This window comes from Nycticebus coucang, chromosome 10 (genome assembly GCF_027406575.1).
Source record: "Nycticebus coucang isolate mNycCou1 chromosome 10, mNycCou1.pri, whole genome shotgun sequence".
Classification (NCBI taxonomy): domain Eukaryota; kingdom Metazoa; phylum Chordata; class Mammalia; order Primates; family Lorisidae; genus Nycticebus; species Nycticebus coucang.
The window spans coordinates 87,846,591-87,871,920 of record NC_069789.1 but is presented as its reverse complement, the minus strand read 5'-3'; the positions used below and the strand labels follow the sequence as shown (position 1 = coordinate 87,871,920).

The 25,330-nt window shown below is 40.3% G+C and overlaps 1 protein-coding gene and 1 long non-coding RNA gene across 7 annotated transcripts in view; one reads left to right on the top strand and one right to left on the bottom strand.

Moving 5' to 3' along the window:
* LOC128595942 (uncharacterized) overlaps nucleotides 1–16,320 on the bottom strand; it is a 35,925-nt gene extending 19,605 nt beyond the window's left edge. Inside the window, exon 1 of the long non-coding RNA XR_008383014.1 lies at nucleotides 15,911–16,320. This is a non-coding gene — a long non-coding RNA (uncharacterized LOC128595942). The remainder of the gene's footprint in view (nucleotides 1–15,910) is intronic.
* The window catches only part of RABGAP1L (RAB GTPase activating protein 1 like), a 754,150-nt gene continuing 744,306 nt past the window's right edge, over nucleotides 15,487–25,330 (top strand). For 4 of the 6 annotated variants that reach the window (XM_053605154.1, XM_053605152.1, XM_053605157.1 and 1 more), the window contains exon 1: nucleotides 15,487–15,632. The gene's annotated coding sequence lies outside the window, so the exon portion shown is untranslated. The remainder of the gene's footprint in view (nucleotides 15,633–25,330) is intronic. The other 2 variants (XM_053605153.1, XM_053605155.1) reach the window with 2 other exon arrangements.

Below are 25,330 nucleotides of genomic sequence, written 5' to 3'. Positions count from 1 at the left end.
CACTCAACACACTTGCCCTTCTCTCCTTCAGTACTTGCTTAGCAAAATCCCCAGCCTGGTAAAATACAACTTCCCACCTACTCAGTGCCTACACTTCATCAACTGGAGGAAAACAAATTACCATGATAAATGGATTCACTTGAAAATTATGACCTCACACCTCAAGTGGGTTCTCAGCATTGCCCAGCAATTCTTTACAGTTCCCTGGTCATTTGATTCTTCTGCTCTTCAGATGAGTTTTTCCTTTCAAGTCTTTTCTGTCCTCCCCCCTCTCAGCTGATGACTTTGCTTTTAATTTCACTGTGGGAAAAACAAGCAATTAGAAGAGAATGTTCACAGCCTCTCACCACTAATCTCATTCACTTACCTGCTTCTAACCTTTATTCCTGTTAAGAAGATTGAAATGTTCCTATTTCTGACTCTAACCCCGTGTGTAGTCTGGGTCCTACCCCCTTTTGTCTTTGGTGTTATCCCATATCAATTTTCCCCTTTCTTAAGGATCATTAACATCAACATAAAATATATTTAATATCTCATTTAATAAAAGAAACTCTCTTTTTTTTTTTTTTGAGACTCTGTCTCAAAGAGTCTCACTATGTCGCCCTTGGTAGAGTGCTGTGGCATCATAGCTCACAGCAATCTCGAATTCCTGGGCTCAAAGCTATTCTCTTGCCTCAGCCTCTCTGGTAGCTGGGACTACAGGCACCCACCACAGTGCCTGGCTATTTTTTAGAGACAGGGTCTCACTCTTCCTCTGGAACTCAGGCAATCTACTCACCTCGGCCTTCTAGAGTGCTAGGATTACAGGCGTGAGCCACTGTGCCCAGCCTTAAGACACTCTCTCTTGATCCCATATCCCTCTGTAGCCAAAGCCCAATTTCTTTACTCTTTTTTTTTTTTTTCCAGAAAATCTCAAAGGAATTTTTTTTTTTTTTAATTTCAGTGTGCTTGTTCATTCTTCTTTGTTTGAAGTACTCCTTTTTTGTTGATTTTCTTCTTTCTCCTGCGGTGCTGGCTGTTTTTGATGTTGTTAGTAGAGACGGGGTCTTACTCTGGCTCACTGCTGTTACATACAGGTCTCGAACCTCTGAGCTCAGGCAATCCACCCGCCTCGGCCTCCCACAGCGCTGGGACTACAGGCGTGAGCCACCATGCCCGGCCCAAAGGAATTATTTTTTAATCCCCTCATCACCAACTGTCATTTTGGATTCACTCCGGATAAGACTTCCTGCCATCACTATTCCACTGGCAATACTCTCATCAAGTATACTATTGCCCTCCAGATCACTACACCCACTGCTGAAATCTCAGTTTTCATCATGCCTGACCTCTAGCGACATTTAATACACTTGGTGTTCTTGGAACACATTCTACATTGGCTTCCAAGAAACCCCTCTCCTGGTTTTCCCCCATCTCTTTGGCTCCTCCATAGTCTACTTTGTTGGTTCCTGTTCATTACTTTGACAAGAAAATTTCAAAATTGGAGTTCCCCAAGGCTCAGTTCTCCTCTATCAAGCCTCATTCCATAGGAGCTCTCAACCAGTCTCATGGTTTCAAAAACTATCCAGATGGCACTTTATCTTTCTCTTGCTAAATAATTTGTTCCCAAAGCCATTAGGTGGAAAGTACAAGGTTGGAATTAGGCTTGAGTTGGAGAGAATCACAGAAGGTATAATTGGGATTTTGAAGCCCAATCTGGGGAAGAAAAGTGTCCGCATAAGAGGACTACCTAGCAAGGACAGTCATAGAATGAACTTTGAGGGGGAAAATCCATGCAGAGGGGCAGCCTGGCATGGGCTTTTAGGTATCCACACAGAAAGCTAGCCATGCATGGGGAGTCAAAGCCTAAGCAGAATGAGAAGGGCATTCGCATGGGAAGGGTAGACAGGTGTGGGTGTCAGAGGCTGAATGGAGTGAGGAGGGCATCTGTGCAGAGAAGGAAGTGGTGGTGATGATGGAAGATGTTAGTTATAGGGGAACTGATTACATAAATAAATATATTAAAAAGTTGGAGTCAGGATCCTATTGTCAGATGGAAAAGAAGAACACTGGAATGAAACTTTTTTTTTTTTTGAGACAAGTCTCACTCAGTCACCCTGGGATTGAGTGCAATGATGTCATAGCTCACAGTAGCCTCAAACTCTTGAGCTCAAGTGATCATCTTGCCTCAGCCCCCCAAGTAGCTTGGACTATAGGTGCCTGTGACAATGCCTGGCTATTTTTTCAGAGACAGGGTCTAGCTCTTGCTCCAGCTGGTCTTGAACTGCTGAGCTTAAGCAATCCACCTGCCTCAGCCTCCCAGAGTGCTGGGATTACAGGCATAAGCCCCTGGGACCAGCTGGAATGAAACTTGTGATGTTGAATGGGAATAGAAAGTATTTGTGTGAATTCATGGTTACACATCTAAATAGAATTACAGATATATAGATTTAGAAATAAAGAGGTAAAAGTTCTGTGTAGTGAGAGGGCCCGAAAGCAGCAACACTCTAAAGTCACTGAGTGCCTCTATTGTGCAGATTTTGGCTTGGAAATTCTTCACAAAAGTAATCAGGGCTCTTGGGAAAATGGCTGATTCCAGTACTAGGGCAGCAAAAGTATAAGATAACCCTGGAACATCCATTGAGTCAGAAAGGCAACTTCTCCAGGAATGAGTGGGGTATGTCAAAAACGTCATAGAAGTGAGCTTGAAGGAGTTTCTACTGGCCAAATTTGAGACAATTTCAGCATTAAATAATGATGGAAACATTAAAAAAAGAGTCAATACAGACATAAATAAATCAACTGAAGACAAGGAAAGTTTGAATGAAGGATGGGACATTTGCAAAGTTTCAAATATCTTTAAACAAAATATTTATTAATTTTGTATTTATTATTATTATTATTATTTTGACACAGGGTCTTGCTGTGGTGCTCAGGCTAGACTTGCACTCTTGGACTCAAATGATCCTTCTGCTTCAGCCTTCTATGTAGCTGTGATTCATCACATCTGGCTCCAAAATACTTATTAATTACAATAGGGAAAAGAATAATTTTTAAGTGGAGAAACTCGTAAGATATCACCTCAATCAAGTGACTCAAATGAATATCATCAATAATAAAACAGATTGAAATTTTGTCCTGGGTGGTGCCTGTGGCTCAAAGAGGTAGGGCGCTGGCCCCATATGCCAGAGGTGGCGGGTTTAAACCCAGCCCTGGCCAAAAACTACAAAAAAAAAAAGAAAGAAATTTTGTCCCTACCACATGGTAGTATTCAACAAGAAGAATATAGGATTACTTTTTTGATATTCCTAATAAATATGCATAATCTGAATCTAATACTGATGGAATATCAAAGAAATACAAATTAGAGGACATACTTCAAAATAACGGGACTGTAATCTTCAAAAGTGACAAGGTCATGAAAATCAAAGACAGACTAAGGAATTGAATTGTTCCTAAGCAAAGTAGATTAGAGACATATTAGATAAAGGTAGCATATGATTCTGAACTGAATCCTTTCACTATAAAGAACTAATGATTTGAGTAAGGTCTAAGGGTTATGTGGGAGTAATATAGCAGTCTTAATTTCTGGATTTTGACGGTTTTATTGTGTTTATGCAGAAAATGTCATTTGTAGGAAGAATACACCACAGTATCAGGGAATAATAGGGCTTTGGGTGAGCATTCTCATTCTGTCATTCTTGGGTTAATCTTGGTCATTATTCTCAAATAATTATGGAAAAACTTTGTTGGTGCAATACTTGCAACTTTCCTATAATTTTTTGAGATTATTAAAGAAAAAAATATGCTAATGAGTCTTATATTTCTTTCTCTAGCTTGAACCTGAACCCAAGATCGTGATTAATTTTCTAATCAAAACCTTCACTTGGATGTCTAACCCTTGCCAGTGTTAAAACTTGAAACTGAACCTTAGATTGTTGTGTACCTGTCCGTGAACTCCATTTATTCCTTCCCCAGTGTTCCCACCATTTACCTAGTTACTCAGATAAACTTCTTATAATGCTTGACTCCACTTTAATTCTGAAGTCGTCAGCAAATCCTGTTGGTTCTGTCTTCAGAGTACACCCAGAATCCAATTACTTCTTTTACCTCTTCCACTACCACTCCATTTCAAGCTACTTTTGTTTTGTCTTCTAAATGGCTGGTCTCCTTGCTTCCCTATAGTTGATTCTCAATATTTTAGACAGAATGATATTTTTAATGCATAGATCTGATCTCACCACTCCTCTCCATCAACTTAGAATAAAACCTAAGCTCTTTCCATAATCTGCTAGGCCCTCTGTCATATTGGCCACCCGCTGTTCTCCCAAACCCATTTCCTATCACTTTTACTTCAATTGTTGGCCTCAAACATACTGGTTTCCTTGTTATTCTTAGAGTGCACCCTGTCCTCTCAGGCCATATGTACTAACTGACATCATTATTTGTAATAACCAAAATTATTAGGGTTTCTGCCCAGACATACTTCCTCAGAGAGGCTTTCCCTGACTACCCTATTTTAAATGGCACTTTCTCTTTCTTTAAAATGTTTTATTTTTCTCTATTGCATGTATCACCACCTGACGTTGTATTATAATGTCTATATTTGTTTGTCTGTTTATTTATTTATCTACTGTTGATGCTTTCCACAAGTATCCATGAGGGACTTTTTCTGTTAAGTTTACTATTGCATCCCCAACACCTAAAATAGGACCTTTTACCAAGAAGTACTCAATAGATATTTATTCAGTGAATGAATATAAATGGCCACTATTAAACTAGTATGATCAAATGAAAATCACATGGTAAGCTCTGACAAAGAGAGAAGAGGAGTACTTTGAAGTAGTATTTCTCAAAAGGCAGAATTTAGGGGATAAGTAAAGATTATATCTTATTGTGATAGTTGGGGATGTGGGGAGTAAGAAGGGAAGCATGGCAGGGACAGAAGTCCATTTTATGCCTACATTTCCCTTTTCTTTTTTCTGCTTATCCACTTAGAATGAAAGGGAAGTCGGGCGGCGCCTGTGGCTCAGTGAGTAGGGCCCCGGCCCCATATGCCGAGGGTGGCGGGTTCAAACCCAGCCCTGGCCAAACTGCAACAACAACAAAAAAAATAGCCGGGCGTTGTGGCGGGCGCCTGTAGTCCCAGCTGCTCGGGAGGCTGAGGCAAGAGAATCGCGTAAGCCCAAGAGTTAGAGGTTGCTGTGAGCCGTGTGACGCCACGGCACTCTACCTGAGGGCGGTACAGTGAGACTCTGTCTCTACAAAAAAAAAAAAAAAAAGAAAGGGAAGTCTTTGGAAAAAAGAAAGTTAAAATATGGAGAAATTTAACTCAGTAGCAAGCAGTGTAAAATAGTCACTGGAATTATCCCACAAATGGATGCAGCTCCATATATATCTAGAAAGGCATTTGATTTTTAAAGAGACATTTGGTTTTAAAGAGTCAGTCAGAAATATACACTGAAATATTTTTTTTATATATATACTGAGATGAAGAGTTCAGGGTTTGTTAGTGGAGGGTTTCTTAGGCCTGAAGGAAGTCATGGAGTGGGGAAGAGGATGTAGGAATTCAAAGAAACTATTGATAAAATTTACTGATCAAAGAGAAAAATAACAAATTTTACTTTGTATATTAGTGACTTCTGTCACTAATATAATTGTCAATTGATAATTATGATCAATTTATATTCCCGGTGTTCTAATAAAGGGTTCAAATTATTAAAACATAATTTACTGGGAAACTATGTTAACCTTCTCTTGGTTAAATATATCTGTGAGAAGCTTGGCTATTTGAATCCTGAAGCTACAACCAATGTAATGGAAGTTTGCATAGACAATTTTAGCCTAAGCCCTCCATTGCAATAGGTGTGATATTTCAGAGTGAAATACCAGATCAGAAAGCAGAAATTTCAAAACAAGTTTCCCCTGCTTAGGTGGTTCTCAAAAACCACAAAGGTCAGACAGTAGAAACAGATGGTATCTGGGAGAGGTGTTCTTTAGAGAAGGCCGCGCTGTATACCCTATGCCCCCTCACTGTAGTGTAGGAGGGGAGGGTGTCCGCCCCTTTACCTCAGGCTTCTTGAGTGGGACTTCTCACAGAATTGTTCACAGGACTATAGAGGGAAGGATGGGGTGCAAAGAGACTGATGTCTGATCCTCCTCAGGAAAATCTAGAGGGCCTAAAAGAGAAATGCCTGGCAGGCTCCTTCCTGTTGGAGAAGATATACACAGTTGCCTTAGGCCCAGCCAGCTCCCTCAGAGTTTGTCAAGACAAAGGATGCATGTTGCTCCCCAGTACAAGATGTGGGCTGCACAGGAAATAAAGAGCTAGTCTAGAGCTCTTTTTGACACCTGCCCAAGAGAACTGCCGGAGATGTCAACTGGGCTCTAACAGGAAGAACAATATGATATAGATTTCTAAAGAAATCTGAGGCTAAGAGAAAAGTAGCAGCAAGAGGAATAGAACATAGGGTCTGCCTCATACAAGGTGGAGGAGTTATAGATTGAGCCGCCAAATTGTAGCTGAACATCTGAGGAACTCACAAAACAGTCAGCTTTAAACTTCCGTTAGGCTCAGGGAGTGCAAAGCCATCCACTCCAGCTGTAGTCAATCAACACCTTTCTGCTCCCTTTTTCCTCTTCCCTCCCTCACTCTAACTCTGAGAGCCACTGAATAGCAGCCCCTGAGTAGGGGAGAACCTGAGCAGAAAAGGAAGAAGCAGCTGACCACATTCCCTTTCTGTATAACTTTCCTTTCTAAACATCAAACTGAAGCTGAATTTTGTCATTTTAAAAATGTTAAGACTTTATATTTTCTTAGTGGTGGGGAAAAACTAACCCCTCTGAGTTAATTTCCAGAGAACAGTTATGTTTTGACTATATATCACAACAGACCATGCTAGCTCAATGTAAAAATACACAGATTTTCCATTGTACAGTTGGTGGAAACATTTTAGAACTTGCAGGTAAAAGTCTTTGTAGGAAAAAAAAGCATTGCAAACCCAAATTTATAAAACAAAAGAATGTTACAATTCCTGTGTTAGTTTCATTCACCAGTCAGGAGTCTAGAATCCTGAAATGAATGAAATGTAGATTACTCAAACTTTCTGGAAGAAATAAATTAAAACTTTGAAAGAAAAAAATTCAGTCTTCTTAAGAGAAGGAAAAATGCAGTGTATTTTCAGCAAAACTACCCTATTTCCCCGAAAATAAGATAGTGTCTTATTTTAAGGTGTGCTCCCAAAGATGCGCTAGATCTTATTTTCAGGGGACGTCTTATCGTTCCTGTAAGTAGGTCTTATTTTCGGAGGATGTCTTATTTTTGGGGAAACAGGGTATATCAAACCAAAAGGAACTTTAAAAAACCTTTAACAACAACAACAACAAAAAAAACAAACCTTTAACCATGGTTACTAAGACAAAATAATTACTATAATTCTTATCCGAACTTCTTATATCAGCTATCCTAGATAGGATGGATCTAAATGAGGAATTTTTATTTTAAGAGAATTATATCATTATGAAACTACTTTAACTCTCCTTTCTAAAATTGTGAGAATCAATTAAGAAGAAATGTAACTGTAAGATAAGGTTTAAGGGTAAGAATGTGGTTAGAAATAAGTTTAGTTGCAGTGAGTAAAATAAAAATTAATAAATTATAAATTAAATACACAAGGTTCCATTTTCTATAGAAGTTTGAAAGTTGGCATTTCAAGTGGGAGAGAGGCTCTGCAGAGTAATCAGAGACCTAAATTCCTTGTTGTTCATTACTCCATCACTTTAGTTTAAGATAGCTGTTAGATTCAATCATTATATCAATGTTCTAGGTCAAAGAAGGGAAGAAAGAGAAAAGTCCATTCTCTGTCTTTAAAGAAAATTTGCCAATTACTTCTCATTTTATGTATACACAACTTTTTTTTTTTTTTTTTGAGACAGAGTCTTACTATATCATCCTCAGTAGAGTGCTGGGAGTCACAGCTCACAGCAACTTCAAACTGTTGGGCTTAAGCAATTCTCTTGCCTCAACCTCCTAAGTAGCCAGGACTACAGGTGCCTGCCACAATGCCCGGCTATATACACATCTTAATCTGATAAATTTGGGGTTTTGTTTCTCCTTCTAAAGTAGATGTTGAGGCAAGCAATTAAAATCTCTGACATAGAGGCAAATATATTTCTTCAGAGTAAATGGTTAGGTCTAACATCGATATTGGTAGTAATAAGTTAAAATTACTGGTAAAGATCCTTAATTATACCGTAATTTTCTTTTTTAGACTTTTTTTTTTTTGCAGTTTTTGGGCGGGGCTGGGTTTGAACCCACCACCTCTGGTATATGGGGCCGGTGCCCCACTCCTTGAGCCACAGGTGCTGCCCCCCCGTAATTTTCTTTAAATGCTTGCTTTCTTTATGTAAAGAACATTTCTGTCACTTACAACCAAAAAAGACTAATCTGTGGTCAGTTATCAGGAAACTCAGAAATTTGTGATGTTATTTAAGCTCTTTTTCATTGAGAAGAGAGGCATCTCAGTAATTTCTAACATAAATTTGTTAATGCATTCTTTCATCCTATCATTCATATAATAAACACTGAATGCCTAGATACCAAGGAAAAAAGGTGGAACTTTACAGAGCACAGGTAAAGATAGTCCTGAAAAATTAAAAATGGGCTCTGTGCCCATAGCTCAGTGGTTAGGGCTCTGGCCACATACACCGGGGATGGCAGGTTTGGAACCTACCCAGGCCTGTTAAACAACAATGACAATTACAACAAAAGAAAACAATAGCTGGGTGTTGTGGCGGCACCTGTAGTCCCAGCTACTTGGGAGGCAGAGGCAAGAGAATAGCTTAAATCCAAGAGTTTGAGGTTGCTGTGACCTGTGACGTCACTCTACCAAGGGGGCGACATAGACTCTGTCTCAAAAAAAAAAAAAAGAAAAATAAAAAATGTAAGAAAGGGGCAGTGCCTGTGGCTCAAGGAGTAGGGTGCTGGCCCCATATACCGGAGGTGGTGGGTTCAAATCCAGCCCCCGCCAAAAACCACAAAAAAAAAAAAAAGTAAGAAAGTGTTATAGGTACTCTTAAAAAGTATGTAACGAGGTATGTGGGTACAGTACAGAGATATCATTTCTACAAAAGAGAAAATGATTTACAATTTAAATACACTAATAGGTAGAAATAGAGAGGATCACACAATGAACATCCATTTACCTAACATCTACCTATGCAATAAGATATTTTGAATATAATTACAGAATACAATTGTGATTAAAAATACTACTGGATTTTGGTATGAAGTTTAAAATTATTAGCAATGGTGTATGTAGGTATAAACATCAGAAACTAATGATCCAAAGAGGTTGTTATTGTCATCAAATTAAAGAATTAAAAAGTAGGAAACATTTTCCTGAAATAGGAAAAGTGGTAGAATCTGTTTTTTCTTTTTTGAGACAGAGTCTTGCTCTGTTGCATAGCTCACTCCAACCTCTATCTCCTGGGTTCAAGCAATCCTCTTACCTCACCCTTCTGATTAGCTGGAACTTACAAGCACATGTCACCATGTACATCTTGGCTAGTTTTTTAAGTAGAGACTGGGTCTCTCTCTTACTCAGCCTTATCTTAAACTCCTAAACTTAAGCGATCCTCCAGCCTTAGCCCAGAGTGCTAAAATTACAGGCATAAGCAATCACACATGGCCAGGAATCTTTTAATAAAGCAATAGCATTTGTCATTTAACATTTCTCACTTACTTTTTATATTTGGTAGACTCTTAAAGAATTTATATGTACATCTTTTGTCAAATTTGCAGCTCATTTTTATGTGGCAAAGGGAAAAGGAACTAAAAAAAAAATGTCTTGAAGGGGCTCAGTGCCCATACTCAGTGTTTAGGGTGCTGGCCTAATACACCGAGGCAGGCAGGTTCGAACCCAGCCCAAGCCTGCTAAACAATGACAGATGCAACAAACACATAGCCAGACATTGTGGTGGGTGCCTGTGGTCCCAGCTACTTGGGAGGTGGAGGCAAGAGAATCACTTAAGTCTAAGAGTTTGAGGTTGCTGTGAGCTGTGATGTCAAAGCACTCTACCGAGGGCGACATACTGAGACTCTGCCTCAAACAACAAAAAAAATGTTTTGAAGGGAAGGCCTGGGTGTGGTGGAGAGGGCATGGATTTCCCTTGATTCAGGAGAGGAAAGTGGTAATTATCCTCCCTTTACTATGAAAGTATTTGTAAGTTTTGAAGTTGCTTTTCTGAAAAACACATATATTTAAGGAATATTTCTTACATACCAAAAACCTAGAATTTACTAGGCCTGTGACAAATACTGACAGGGATTTTGGGGTTTACTTGCATAGCTGTGTTTGCAAAGATTGGTGTAGAGAAAGTTCTTCAGGAAGGAAGAACCCTGCTAAAATGGCTGATACCACATCTATAGAGACAGGATCCTGCTTTGCCTAGTTTCTTCACATTGTTAAAAAATAAAGTTCCAGGCGGCGCCTGTGGCTCAGTGGGTAGGGCGCCGGCCCCATGTGCCGAGGGTGATGGGTTCAAGCCCAGCCCTGGCCAAACTGCAACAAAAAATAGCCGAGCGTTGTGGCAGGTGCCTGTAGTCCCAGCTACTTGGGAGGCTGAGGCAAGAGAATCGCCTAAGCTCATGAGTTGGAGGTTGCTGTGAGCTGTGATGCCATAGCACTCTACTGAGGGTGACAAAGTGAGACTCTGAATCTACAAAAAAAAAAAAAAAAAGTTCCTTTTCAACGGAGTTCTTTACATTGTTAAAAGAATTAATATAATTCAGATTAATATGGCAAACTAGGTTGACAAGGGAAGATGCATTACCTTTCCAAAAATACAAAAAGGCTGATTTATTAACTATTAAAACTGCTGAATTAAATAATCATTAAAATTATTAACTTTATTTATTTATTATTATTTTTTTTTGAGACAGAGTTTTCCTTTGCCACTCTCAGTAGAGTGCCATGGTGTCACAGCTCACAGCAACCTCCAGCTCTTGGGCTTAGGTGATTCTCTTGCCTCAGCCTCCCAAGTAGCTGGGACTACAGGCACCCACCACAATGCTCCGCTATTTTTTTTTTTTTGCTCCGCTATTTTTTGTTGCAGTTTGTCCAGGGCTGGGTTTGAACCTGTCACCCTCAGTATATGGGGCCGGTGTCCTACTCGCTGAGCCACAGGTGCCGCCCAAAATTATTAACTTTAAAAAGGGAGAAAATATATTTTGCCAAGCTTGAAAGCAAGAAAGGGAAATCTTTAGATTTTAGAAGAAGAAAAACAGAAAAACAGAATTTGAGGGAGCTGATGGCAAGTACATATTGAAGTCCAATGGATCATGTGGGTGTTGGAACTGGAAACATACTGTCAGACTTGAAATTAAAAAGGAAAAGAATATTAACACGTACAATAACATGGATAAATCTCAAAATAATTATGCAGAGTGAAAAAAGCAACACAAAAAATGATTCATTCATATATGATTTCCTTTATATAAAACTCTGAAAAATGTGATTATTGTGACAACAGATCAGTAGTTGCCTGAGGACTGGGGAGATGAGGCAGAGTGGAAGGAGAAATAACAAAGGGCACGAGAAAACTTTTTGGGATCTTGACTGTGGTGATGGTTTCACAAGTGTATACGCAAGTCAAAACTCCTCCAATTATACATTTTAAATATGTAAATTTATTATATCTCATGAAGCTGTTAAAAAGGAAAAAAATTAACATCCAAGCAAGTTCAATAGATCCTCTTTCTCAGTTATATTTATGCAGTTTATTTGATGAAGGAACTTGGTAGTTTGACCTTAGAGTCTCCCATATTCTGAATTTTATTGATCATGAAGTGCCTGTCTCAGGCAAGGTGATTTACAAAAGGGCACAGGATTCAAATCAAAGTACGAAAAAAGTGTAGTGATTGGTTCTCAGGCATTAGGTAACCTTGTTAAGTACAGATTTTTGGGGAGTGATCAAGTTGTTTTCAAGGCCCTCTAAAATCTTTCCAAACAGATAAGATCGTCATCTCATTGGAAATGTATCCTTGATCCTTGAAAAATCATATAAGGCAACTCTAGATCTTCCTTCTGTAACATACATGGAAAAATGTAGCTTTGGATTTAAGTAATAAAAAGGCAATCTCGAGCTTTCTTAAACAGCTACAAAAATTTATTGTCTCAGAGAAGTTACTAAATCCAAAGGAAGGGGTAGCCTTCAAGCTGGGTTTGAGCCCTTTCATCATGTGTCAGCTTCATCCTCAGGCTGGCTTCTTTCACAGTAGCAAAGTGGCTGCAGTATATGTAGGACTCAATTCCATCCATCACACCAGAGTAAGAAAAAGCATTTTTCATTTCCCAGCAAACACAATACGATTGGTCCATACAATTGGGATGAATTTAGGCTTATGTCAGTGCCCATGAATGAACAGGTCAAGTGGGGATGGCATTAGGATGATTACTGTACATCAGGGCTCACACCTGGATATGAGCCTAATCAAATCCTTGGCTGCCTCACCATTGCAGAGGGATATAAATGTATGCTGGGGAATCAACCAATATAATGCACATTATAAAAACAAAATGATATTCTATACTATTAAGTATCACAGTTTAAACTCTTCCATAATTGTTTAATGTTGAACTTGTTTCCAGTTTTTTGATACTAAGATTATTATAAACAGGGAGTTGCAGATCTTATTAAGGGAAACAAGACTGTAAGATACAATAGGGAATGCAGACACTTTGGCAAAAGAGAGAATGCACATCCCATACCTGATGGCTGCCATGTAAGAATGTAAACCTACTGTTAGAAAATCTTCCACTGTTTAAAGAGAAGCTCAGAATGCTTAGAAATATTCTGGTTTTTAACTGGCTAATTTTTCCCCTAAGCTTAATGCAGGCCAAAAAAAAACAAAAACAAAAAACAAAAAACCTATACACACCCATATTTATAGGTTCGATTTGGCCCTGGGCCACCAGTTTCTGTCATGTTATGAATCACGCTAGAATATTTTATAGCACCTTCTCTGAAAGTGAGAGCTTCTGTCCTTTCTTGGCCCAGGGCTGCTAAGATATGCTTAGTGCAAATGGAGAGAGAAGTGAGCAGCGCTCATTGTGGGAGGAATGCTTTGTTATTAATTCTTTGGCATGTGCTTAGAACTGTTTTCCTGGTGGTTAGGATAAGTTTGCACCAAATCACCTTCATTGTCTCTTATCTAGGTTCTCTTGTGACTCATTTCTTATCTAGGTACTCTTGTGACTCCTCTTTGGTTCGACTTAGAGGAAAAGTTCAGTTTTACAGAATGATCCCTGGTGACTAGAGGTGTGATATGTGGTCATGGGACAGGATTTTTCCTTGTAAAAAGGTGGCACATGGATTGATCCTATCACAGTAACTGACATGCCTTGTTTCCCTTAAATAGAAGAATTAACTAGCAATGGCTAAAGGTAGCACTCTTAATGCTTTCAAAGACACGTAGAACTGAATTTTGGGAACATAAAGGCTGTTTGCGTCTCATCATTTAATTTTTTTGTTTCTTTTTGGCTAAGTTTCTTTGAATGCCCATTACTACTTCAGCATTGCCCTTTTTGTCGGAAAGCTTCACTCCAGTTAGGATATATAAGAAGGCAGAAATTATGGGTTTTTCATCTGTTGACTTCCTCATGGTGCCCAGGATAACTTTGATAGCACTTTATTTAGTAGAAGCTCAGTACTTACTTGTTGGCATATTTATTAAAATCTTGCATGTCTCAGATGTCAATGGATGATTTGTATTATTCCAACTCCAACTTTATTAAATACCATCAAAACTTCCAGTATGTATTGTCACGCCTAGGGCTGGGTAAGCTTTTGGCATAGAGAAGTTAATAAAGGATCTTCTGGGACAGAGCCCAGCAGGGGCCTGCAGGCTGCACGGGAATTATCTGAAGACTTTTTTGCTTATCTGTGGTGTCAGATATCACAAAAATTATGCACATACCATTTCCCCCCCTCATCAGCTTTTGTTAGTGTTTGTGTGTTTAATGTGTGGCCCAAGACAACTCTTCTTGTTCCAACATGGCACAGAGAAGCCAAAAGATTGGACACCCCTGAGGTAGGGAAACAGAGTTGCAACACTCCTGATATGATAGTCTAGACATTAACATTAGGAAAAGGGGAAAAAAAGGAACTTGGGAGGGTAGGCTCTTTGGACAAATGTCACATTTCTCAGAGTAGCTTTTGGATATGGGTGGTGAAACGAAAGCAGGGGAATTGGAGTGGGATAAAAGGGAGAATTTTAAACTAAAGAAGTCATTTTAGAGCTCACATTACTTAACATTCAGGTAACTCTTGCTGCACTATATTACCTTATGCATGCAATCACATTTATTGAGTACTTCAGGCACGATGCATAGTAGAAGATACAAAATGAATGAAGCAGGTCATGAAGGATTCTTTAGCAGTGGTTCTCAACCTTCCTAATGCTGCGACCCTTTAATACAGTTCATGTTGTGGTGACTCCTAACCGTAAAATTATTTTCGTTGCTACTTCATAACTGTAATTTTGCTACTGTTATGAATCATAATGTAAATATCTGATATGCAGGATGTATTTAGGCGACCCCTGTGAAAGGGTCGTTTGCCCCCAAAAGGGTCGCGACCCACAGGTTGAGAACCGCTGCTCTAGGGGGATAAAATACTGCACAGATTAACAAAGATAAGCTTGAATATATTAGGTGCCTCGAACTCACTGAAACTAAGTGCTATGGAGATTCAGAAAATCTACAGGTTATTTCCGGTTGCAGGAGCTAAGGACATCCACAGTTTAAACAAGGATCAATACAATATTTGTAGCTAAAAAAGAGATGATTTTATCTTTATCTAATTTATAGTTCCGAATCTGTGACTCCATAGGATAAAAAAGGTGAAAATGAGGGCACATTTCTTCATAAAAATACACAACAGTGCCTTTGGCTTTCCTGCTCATCCTTCACCTATTTCCCCCTTCAATGTCGCCTGAATCTCATAGATGGAATTAACTTCGTGAGCACACAGACACCTAGAAAGAATAGCACAGGGTAACTGGTGAAAAAGTTCGTACTCTTTAAAGTGACTTCCTGAAGATTACTTAACATTAATAATGAAAACATGAAAACCATCTTCCCCAGTTCAGAGTTGTCTCGGAACGCAGTAACCGCTCGGCAGACGCATCCTAGTCGGGGTGGGCTCGCGGGCGTGGTTAAAGCCCCCCTGCCCTCGAGAGGTTGTCAGGGCCACCAGCACCGGCCCCGGCGCGTCCCGGCTCTAACAACGCTGGTTCTGTCAGGTCCTCACGCCCCAGCTCCTAGCGCAACGCCAGCCAGGAGCTACGCGTAGGCGCTTCTACGCCGCTGCCGCGGGGCAGAGAAGGCGCCTCCGCTCTCGGGAGCGCGCACGCCGCGCCGAGGGTCCTCGACGGGCGCGCTCCCGATCCGCCGCCTCCCCGGCCCGCCCCCTCCCTCGCCTCTTCCTGCCAGGCCGTCCCTCTCCCCTCCCCTCACCGCTCCCTCCGCCCTCCCAGGGCTCTGGCGGCGGCGGAGTGAACGGGACTGGCCCGGCCGCAGAGCGCGGGGCGGCGGGTGGGAAGCGGGCCTCTGAAGGAGTTGTACCGGCAGCGCCTGCGGAGACGTGAGGAGGTAAGGCGAGGGCGGCCTCCTGGGGGCTCGAGGAAGGCCCGGCGGTTCGGAGCCGCGGGCCGGGACTGCCCGGGGGTGTTGGCGCCGCGGCTGAGCCCGGGGAGGGTTGAGGTGGGGCTCCGGCCCCGGCCCCGGCCCCGGCCCGGGACCTTGATGCAGGAGGATCGCGGGGAGGAGAGCACGGGGCGGGTTCGGGGCTGTCGGCCACCTCACGGACGCCGCGGTTCTCCCTGGTGGCCGCTTCCCACAACCGGGGCGGGCCGGGTCGGCGCCCTTACCTGGGGGCGGGGTGGTGGCTTCTGTGGCCGCAGCCTCCAGCTGTGCCCTCCTGACATTGCTGCCGCCTCCGCCGCTGCCGCTTGCAGCTACGCTGTGGCTGCTGTCGGCTTCGCAGCCTCAGCAGCCCTGCGTCCGGGGGGCGTGTGGTTAGGGCATTAACCCACGCGCAGGCTTCTGTTCGTGACCGTGTAGCTCACTCAGCCTTCCCCTTCCTTCGCCGAGCACTTTGCTCGGCTCCTGCTGTTCATGCTTGCGGTTTTGCAGTCTGGGATGGGCTGCGTCCCGGGCAGATCTCTACCTGCAAGGAATGCTTTGCTTCAAAGTTGACCGCCTGAGCCGTGACAAACAGCCCCACTTACCACCTCGCTTCCCGGGCTGTGAGGGCTCAATGTCCTGATAACTGAGTCAAAGTTTCTGAGACTGGGCTAGTACTTTGCACTGGTCGCCAACGGTGCAGGGTTGGGCGGTGCGTCAGCCTGTGGAAAGGGGCCACCCGCCAGAGGGAGGTGGTTGGGTTCAAGGGGCTGAACTGACAGGAGTTCATTTCTGATCCTAGGGCAATGTGTCCAGGCTTGTGTGTTCTCTTTGGACTTTTCAGATAGGGTTAACTTAGAAAGGGTACTAAAATTTAGGTGAAACCTAACTAACTTGTGGGGTTGATGGTTTCATACAAGTGAACTCAGTTGCCAAGCTCATTACACTAATGCTGAGAAGAACTTTTGCTTGCTTGACGAATTTAAGCACAGTTTGGAAACTTCTTTGAAGGCCTGCATTTTTGGCAGTGGAAGGCTTAGGGATTTTTTTTTGGTAGAGACAGTCTCACTTTATGGCCCTCGGTAGAGTGCCGTGGCCTCACACAGCTCACAGCAACCTCCAACTCCTGGGCTTAGGCGATTCTCTTGCCTCAGCCTCCCGAGTAGCTGGGACTACAGGCGCCCGCCACAACACCCGGCTATTTTTTGGTTGCAATTTGGCCTGGGCCGGGTTTGAACCCACCACCCTCGGTATATGGGGCCGGCGCCTTACCGACTGAGCCACAGGCGCCACCCAGCTTAGGGATTTTTAATACGTTCGACTTTTTTTGTGCGTGGTGGGAGGTAAGCATTTGCTTGTTAAAATTCTGAAAGTACAGTTTTGTGAAAACCTGACTTTTCTCACAGTAATGTTTATATTTGGCATTTCTGTACTTCTATAAAGTATCCAGTATTTATGATGTCAGAAGATATGGACATGAAGTTTGCTTGTCAAATTGGAAGTGAATTTTGCCCATGAAAAACAGGGTTCATAAGCTTTTAGCACTGGGAAACTGGCCTGTGATTCCTTATCTCAGTGGAGCATCCTATATATGAAACTGACAATGATATTGTAAAGGAGAAAAGACTAGATGAACTTAATGTTTTACATTACCAACAAATTGTATTAAATGTTCACCTGCTTGTGGGGTTAGCTAAGACTTTGAATTACTGTACTGATCAGTTCAAGATATGCTTTGATATTATGTATTGTTTATCATCTGTAGAGAAGTAGATGAAGCCAGGCAGAGCTTATATGTGAACATATTGTATTATGTGCTCTACCTTGTACTCTAGAAAGCTGGAAACAAAATAAGTCTCAGTACTGTTGGGTCATTTAGTGAATATACAAACCAGCTTTCAAAGATACGAATATAAGTATATGAATTTTTTTTGACCTAAGTTACTAGATGAGAATTTCTAAGTTATAGTTCTGAGAATTTCTAAGTTATAGTTCTGATGTTCTGAGCATTTTTTTTGTTTTTTTAATAGTTATTTCATGATTTAGTTAATTTTTTACCTAGCACTTATAACATTCTTTTTTTGAATGACAATTTTATTAATCACGTGGAATAAGAGTTTTCATGTTTATCAGCTCACCAGTTCTAAATTTGTGACTTTTAAAAACTGTACTTAAATTTTTTTTCTTTGTCTTAACCCAAACTTGAAATTGCTCAGTTACTGTGTTCGAACTCCCAGATGATACAGGATTAAAGCTGGAAGTCCTTTTATCCATTCTTATGGAGTAGTCAAAAGAGGGAATTCTGTTCTACAAAGTAAAAATATTCTATGCAGGAGATAGCCAGGCTTCAACAGATCAACTTTAAAGAGAGTAGTAGTGAAGGAGTAAACATTTCTTGTTTGGGGAGCATAGAACTGTGACTGCATTCCAGCCTACCATGTCTCAAGTGGTGTGGGGATGATTATGACTGGATAGAGAATGTTTGGAGAAAGAAGTTGAAGCAGGGGTCCTCAAACTTTTTAAACAGGGGGCCAGTTCACTGTCCCTCAGACCGTTGGAGGGCTGGACTATAGTTTTAAAAAAAAACTATGAACAAATTCCTATGCACACTGCACATATCTTATTTTGAAGTGAAAAAACAAAATGGGAACAAATACAAATCACACCGCCTCATGTGGCCCACGGGCCGTAGTTTGAGGACCTACTCTATGGCATTCCCAGACATAGAACGTTTTTGCTTATGTTTCACAAATTTTAATAAATTGCTACATGTTTATAACTCTTGCCTTATATAAATAGGTCAGCCCTGGGTTCTGACGATAACCAAGGCTATTCCAGCTGCTGGTGTTTCAAAGACAGCTTAGGGGTTTCATACAGAGATAGTCTAATGAGCATCTGCCACACAAACGGGAGGCAGAAAATACAGACTGGAGCCTGAGGTATGGTAAAACATCATTTTTAAAGGAGAATTTTGTTGAGATTATAAAAACATTGCTTTACTCGTGGCTTTTCAGAATGGGGAATAATTTTGACTTTATGGTCAGCATTTGATTTGGGTATAAGGATGTGAACATCAGAGTACCGTAATAGGGAAGAGTTAATAAATTAAGCAGAACATACATCTCCTTTCTTCATTTACTTTCCAAATTGCTGTTATTCAACAGACAGGATTCCATAATTATTTGAGTATGGCTTATTTATGCTCATGTTGACTCTTGTTTTGGTCATCTTTGGGTGTTTTTGGTGTAATTTTTGGGGACTTTTCCTGGGAAACTTCTAGGCATATATTCTTTTGATTTAGAGGTAGATTTGGGGTAAGGTCATTAGTATACTTGAAATTCTGAGCTGTCTTGTTTTATAAATAGCCTTAAAAATAGAAAACACAATTCTTTATAAATGCAGCATGAAAAATCTGGTTACAAGGCTGTGTTGTGATAGACATAGTATAGCCAAAAATATATTCAAGAAATTTTTCTCCTCATCCAGTTTAGTAAGCTTAAATAAGAAGTAATAAAAAAGAAAGTTTTTTTCAACAAAAGCCTTATTTTCCCAGAATATCAAGTCTAACAACTATTTGTTATATTATTTTCCTTTTTGCCTATTCTAAATTCAACAAGTACTACATGCCTGTGGGCCATAACAAAAACTTAGTTCTAGTTTGGCAGTGGTCCCCACCCTTTTTGGCACCAGGGACTGGTTTCATGGAAAACAGTTTTTCCACAGATAGGGGTTTGGGGGAGAATGGGACAGGAGGCAGACTGGTTCCTAAGGGGCCATAAACTGGGTACTGGTTTATGGCATGGGATCGGGGACTTGAGGGAATTCTTAGTAATGGAGGTCCCATTGAAGGACGCAAGCTTGTACTGTGGAATTTGACTGGGAAACATCAGGAATGGAAATTTTACTTTTTTTTTGCAGTTTTTGGCCGGGGCTGGGTTTGAACCCACCTCTAGCATATGGGGCTGGCGTCCTACTCCTTTGAGCCACAGGCGCCGCCCAGAAATTTTACTTTTTATCACTCTGGTTTTTCTCTGTACCTGAATTTTCAGTAGGGTGGGAGCATGGGAACAAATACCACAATTAACCTGGATTTTTTTTTTTTTTATACTATAAATTTCTTCTCCCCTGCGAACCATTCTTTCTTTCTTTTTTTTTTTTTTTTATTGTTGGGGATTCATTGAGGGTACAATAAGCCAGGTTACACTGATTGCAAGAACCATTCTTTCTTAAGTGAGCCATTGCTACTATTAGGAGTGTGTTGTATACTTCTGGTGTGTGTGGTTGGACAAAGGCTGAGAATCTTGGCCCCTGGCAATTTTCCTTAAGCCAAATTTGTACTTCTTGTAATTTATTTGCCTTCTGGTGATATCAGTAGACATCTCTGTTTCTCTCTCTCTTTTTTTTTCTTCAGAGATAGGGTCTGTCTTTGTCTCACAGGCTAGATAGAGTAGCACAATCATAGCTCACTGCAGTCTTGTCATCCGGGCTCAAGAAATCCTTCTGCCTTAGCCTCTGGATTTCAGGTGCACACTACCGTGGTTGGCTAATTAAAAAAAATTTTTTGTGGAGATGGATTCTTACTATGTTGCCCATGCTGGTCTGGAACTCCTGGGCTTAAGTGATCCTCCCAGTTTGGCCTGCCAAAGTGCTGGAATTACAGGCATGAGCCACTGTGCCCAGTTCCATTACTTTCATTTTTTTTTGAGCCAAGAGTTTTACTATGTTGTCCTCAGTAGAGTGTTGTGGTGTCACAGCTCACAGCAACCCCCAACTCTTGCCTCAGCCTCCCAAGTAGCTGGGACTACAGGCACCTACCACAAGGCCTGGCTGTTTTTTGGTTGTAGTTGTCATCGTTTTTTTTTTTGTTGCCGTTTGGCCGGGGCTGGGTTTGAACCCACCACCTTCGGCATATGGGGCCGGCGCCCTACTCACTGAGCCACAGGCGCCACCCCAGTAGTTGTCATTGTTGTTTTGGCAGGCCTGGGCTGGGTTCGAACCTGCCAGCTCCAGTGTATGTGGCCGGCACCCTAGCCACTGAGCTATAGGCACTGAGCCCCTGTTACTTTCATTTTTGAAGAGAAATATTGGGAAGGAGCCTAAACATATAAACAAAATTGAGATTTATTGAATGATATAGTTAACATGGAGGCGACTAGGGGCTTGTTTAGCTGAACATTCATTACACTCTTCTGACTGTGACACATTTTACATCTTGATTCAGCATGCATACCTACATATAAAGTTGAAAGGAAAGTTTAGTAAAACAATAGTTACCTTTTCAGAAACCTATTGAGTTGGTTTATAATAGCTTGTAAGAGCAATTGTGCATATCCCTTCCCTTTTAGCTCTACAGATGTTCAGTGACATGATGCTGGTAGCTTGAAATTGGTCATGGTGTGAATATTTATGCTAGGGAAATCAACAAATGGTACACTCAGCCCCACTCCGCCCCTGCATAGCTAATTGTTAAATATTTATAGCATAGCACTGCTTGTAACCACACTTTAATATATTCTATTTTTTTCCATTTCATTAAAAAATGTTGGATTTTGTCCTGCAGATTAATTTATATACAGCTACTGGATAATAGCCTATAGTTAAAAAATGAACAAACTGGTAACTTTGCACCACCCTCCTAACTTTGCTTGTGAACATACTAAAAGCCTAAAGTCCAAGGTCATATAACTAGTTATTAGCAAAGCCAGGGCTCTGGACTCCTAATCTGGAGTTGTTTCTAGTAGGCTTCTCTTCTTTCCTAACCCAGGCCATTTATTGAATTAAGTTAGAGTGCTTAATATGTGCAAAGCATTGCTGTTAAAATAGTTAAATAGAGATGAATAAGGCAGGGACCTTGACCTGGGGACTTTATGCTCAGGTAGGGGATTAAATCTGGAAACAAAGATAATGAAAGGCTGAAAGTAATGGTTGGTAAAGAGATAAAGATGAGATACTACAAGAATTTAGAAAGGAACAAGAGAGTACTCTTAGCTGTAAGAATAAGAGAAGAGGTGAAATTTGAATTATGGTTTGAAGAGGGTGGTGCCTGTGGCTCAGTGGGTAGAGGCCGGCCCCATATACTGAGGTTGGGGAGTTCAAACCCGGCCGCGGCCAAATTGCAACAAAAAAAATAGCTGGGGGGCGGCGCCTGTGTCTCAAGGAGTAGGGCGCCGGTCCCATATGCCGGAGGTGGCGGGTTCAAACCTAGCCCTGGCCAAAATCCAAAAAATAGCTGGGCGTTGTGGTGGGTGCCTGTAGTTGCAGCTACTCGGGAAGCTGAGGCAAGAGAATCTCTTAAGCCCAGGAGTTGGAGGTTGCTGTGAGCTGTGTGATGCCACGGCACTCTACCAAGGGTGATAAAGTGAGACTCTGTCTCTACCAAAAAAAAAAAAAATTATGGTTTGAAGAATGGGTAGAATTTGGACATCTGGAAATAGGACAATTAGCATGGAGAAAAAAGCCTTTCTGGTCTAGGGCCAGAGGCCAATGTGATCAGAGGTATAGAGGCATGGACAGAGAGAAATGAAGTGAAATAGCTAGGCAAGAACGTGAATTAGCACCAGGTGGTTAACAGCCTAGAATGCCAGTTTTCCTTTCTGCTTTTCAGTTTATCTTTCATTTTTGACTGTGGAGTCATCTAGTACTTCTTAACATTAAACAAGTTTTATATGCTGTGCTTCTGATTAAAATATGACCCACAGAGCACTTAAGTATCCTAAGAGTAAAAGATGAAGGGAGAAATTATTAGTATTAGAGAAACAACTTTGGGTTTTACCAATCCTAAAACTGCTGGACAGGGAAAATATTTTTTTGTGAAGTGATATAGTGTTTTTTTGCTTTGCCAAATAGACAGCCTTAAATTGGCTGTAGTAGAACAGGAAGCAGTTTTGAAAGTCTTTTCAAAGGGCCTTCTAAAATGTAATTTCTAAATGACTGGATCTTAATTTTTGAAGGCAGGGCGAGTTCAGGCAGAAATGTAGAACCCCAGCTGAGCTGAGTAGCTGTCAGAATTTAGGGCAGCAACATATTTCAGAACAAATCCAATTGTGAAGGATTGATATTTTTTTGTACTCCAAGAACTTCCTTGGATTTTAGCATTTATGTATTTGACAGCCTGTATGACTGAGGTGGGGCTTACCTTGTTCCATAGGAGAATTGGGTGGTTAGAAATGAAGATAAATGAGGGTTAAGTTGTGTCTGTTAATCAAATTGAAGCACTGGTGGCAGTTTTCAGGTTTTTCTGTCTGCTGATGATTTCACACTCACTGCTTCTAATTAAAATGATGTACAGTTGATTTTAAGAAACCTTGCTTCTCTTTGACCCACCAGTTCTGTAAAGGAAAAAGCCCTCTTAGAGTGTTGCCCAGGTAACAACACATGCAGAAACTGTTTAATAGCTCATCACTGAAGTGTATGGAAAATTTTGGAAATGTTGGTAATGAAGTTGCTATAGTAAATAACCACTTGTACTTCTGGATGGTTGACAGAGAATTTTGAGGATCTAACATACATATGAATTTTGTCTTTGCTATACTGTTTTACTCATTTATGCTTCTGATGTGTAACTATGTTGTCCTGTCATTTTAAAAGGTTTTAGACATTCTAGATGAACTGCTCCACAAGATAACAACACCCCATACAGCATGATATAAGTCCAGATGCGATATACCCCAGATGGCTCACAGCAGTTGAATGATGTAGCTAATCATGTCAGCACAGGATTTTTTTTTTTGTTTGTTTGTTTGTTTTCTTCATTTTTTTGGGAGACCCGTTAAGTCTCCCAATTTGAGTTCTTTGTGATAAAATCTTTCCTAATTTTCTACTACCTTTTTTTTGTGTGTATTGAAAAGAGTGATGTTGGTGCTCTTAAGAGAAATTATGTAAACAAAAGGTGTAGACGTGTGTGTCTATCTGCATACATACATTTAGTCCTTAAAATTTGTGGTGAAAATTCAGTGCACCTGGCAAGTGACTGAAAACAAGTGATCTGGCTCTTTGAAGACTACCATGTGAAGTATTCACAAATGTGAAAGTGGTGCAGACCAATAGGAGTTTTCCTTTCCAGGAAAGGCGCACATTTAAAAAGGCAAAGGTGTAGAATTCATTCTCAGAGAAGAATTTCTCATCCTCTTCTTAACCCCACATATATACTCATATTCTGCCCTCATTATCAGCAGTAAGCAAAACTACAAAACTTTTAAAATCCAACTTATACCATTGGAGACAGATGCAAATAACAAACACTATTTTTAGAAAAAATACAAACCTGTGGTTTTCAGTTTTGAAGGTTTAAGACACATTTATCACTAGATCAACTATACAGAGTGTTTGTTCTATGCTTCAAGATGTTATAATTGTCATTTTGGGGCCTGCTGCTAACTAAGAGCATATATAAAAGCAAATAGTTGTTAAAATGTTTATTAGGTATTTCTTTGAATAGTTTATTTTTCTGTAGTCAATTTATCTTGGTTTAATACTTTGAATAGATTATATTCCTACTTTAGTGAAAAATTAGCCATTGGAGGGAACTTATGGTTGTACTGTCAGACAGAAGGGTTTGTGAGGTTGTTTTAGAGTAACTTTGTTATTTAGTAGCTATTTGCCTCATTTATTTATTATTGTGTTTTCAAAATGTTTTTCTCTCATTCTTTACATTTTAAATCCTTGTCTCATATTTGCCCTGCTGTCAACGGTCATGTTTGGACTACTGTTTTGATTTGCCTTTGTCTCAAACATTCTCTGTAGATGTCTTACCAAATTGTACTATCAAGTTGGTAGTGATTGGTATTTAATTTAATGTCTTCTTTCCACTGTTTGTTTTTTCTTAATATTCTAGAATTTAATACTATCCTAAGCTTCCTGGCAAAGTTGACAGGAAAATGAAATTAGATATTATTATTATTATTATCATTATCATTATTTATCCTAGCACCACAATAGTGAACCTACAAAAATTTTCAGCATGAGGTATGCAGCTTAATTTTTCACTAAGTCTAGACATCTTAAGTTTTTAAAAAAAAATTCTGACATGCACTTTATATTTCTTGTCAGCTTTGTCAATAGTTTTGGTAGGTGAAACAGGTTTCTCTTATTGTAGTTGGTATCCCGATCATACATTAGCCATCATTACCATTTGAAAATACCATTTGAAAAGGTAATGCAATAGTAGGTTAGAGAAACCAGTTTGTTTATTAATTAATCTGACATTTCCCATTCTGAGTATAAATTTTATCATGTTGTGTGCTCACTTCATTATGTTCTATTGAGAATATACTTTTCTAAAGAGAGGCCTTAGCAGTTTTTCAACTTTTGAGAATTTCTCTTATAGAAGAGGATGATAGTAACTTACCAAGTTTCTGTTGGTTGCTCAGGGTGGAAAAAAAGAAAAACAGTTGTTAAGTAGCTAAAAACATATTTAGTTTTGTGGAAGACAGTATAGATAGAATGGGGGATGTTAATTCTTTATCTAGTGCTACCGTGAGATTGAGAAAATAAGTAATTTGCACAGCCCCCCCTTTTGGTACTGTAATAATAATGGGTTAACATTGAATGTTTTTTAATGAGATATTACATAAGATAATGTACATTATCTAGCTAATCTTCACTGTAATCATATGACGTAGGAACTATTATAATGCCATTCCAATTTGAAGATGAGGAAATAGGCT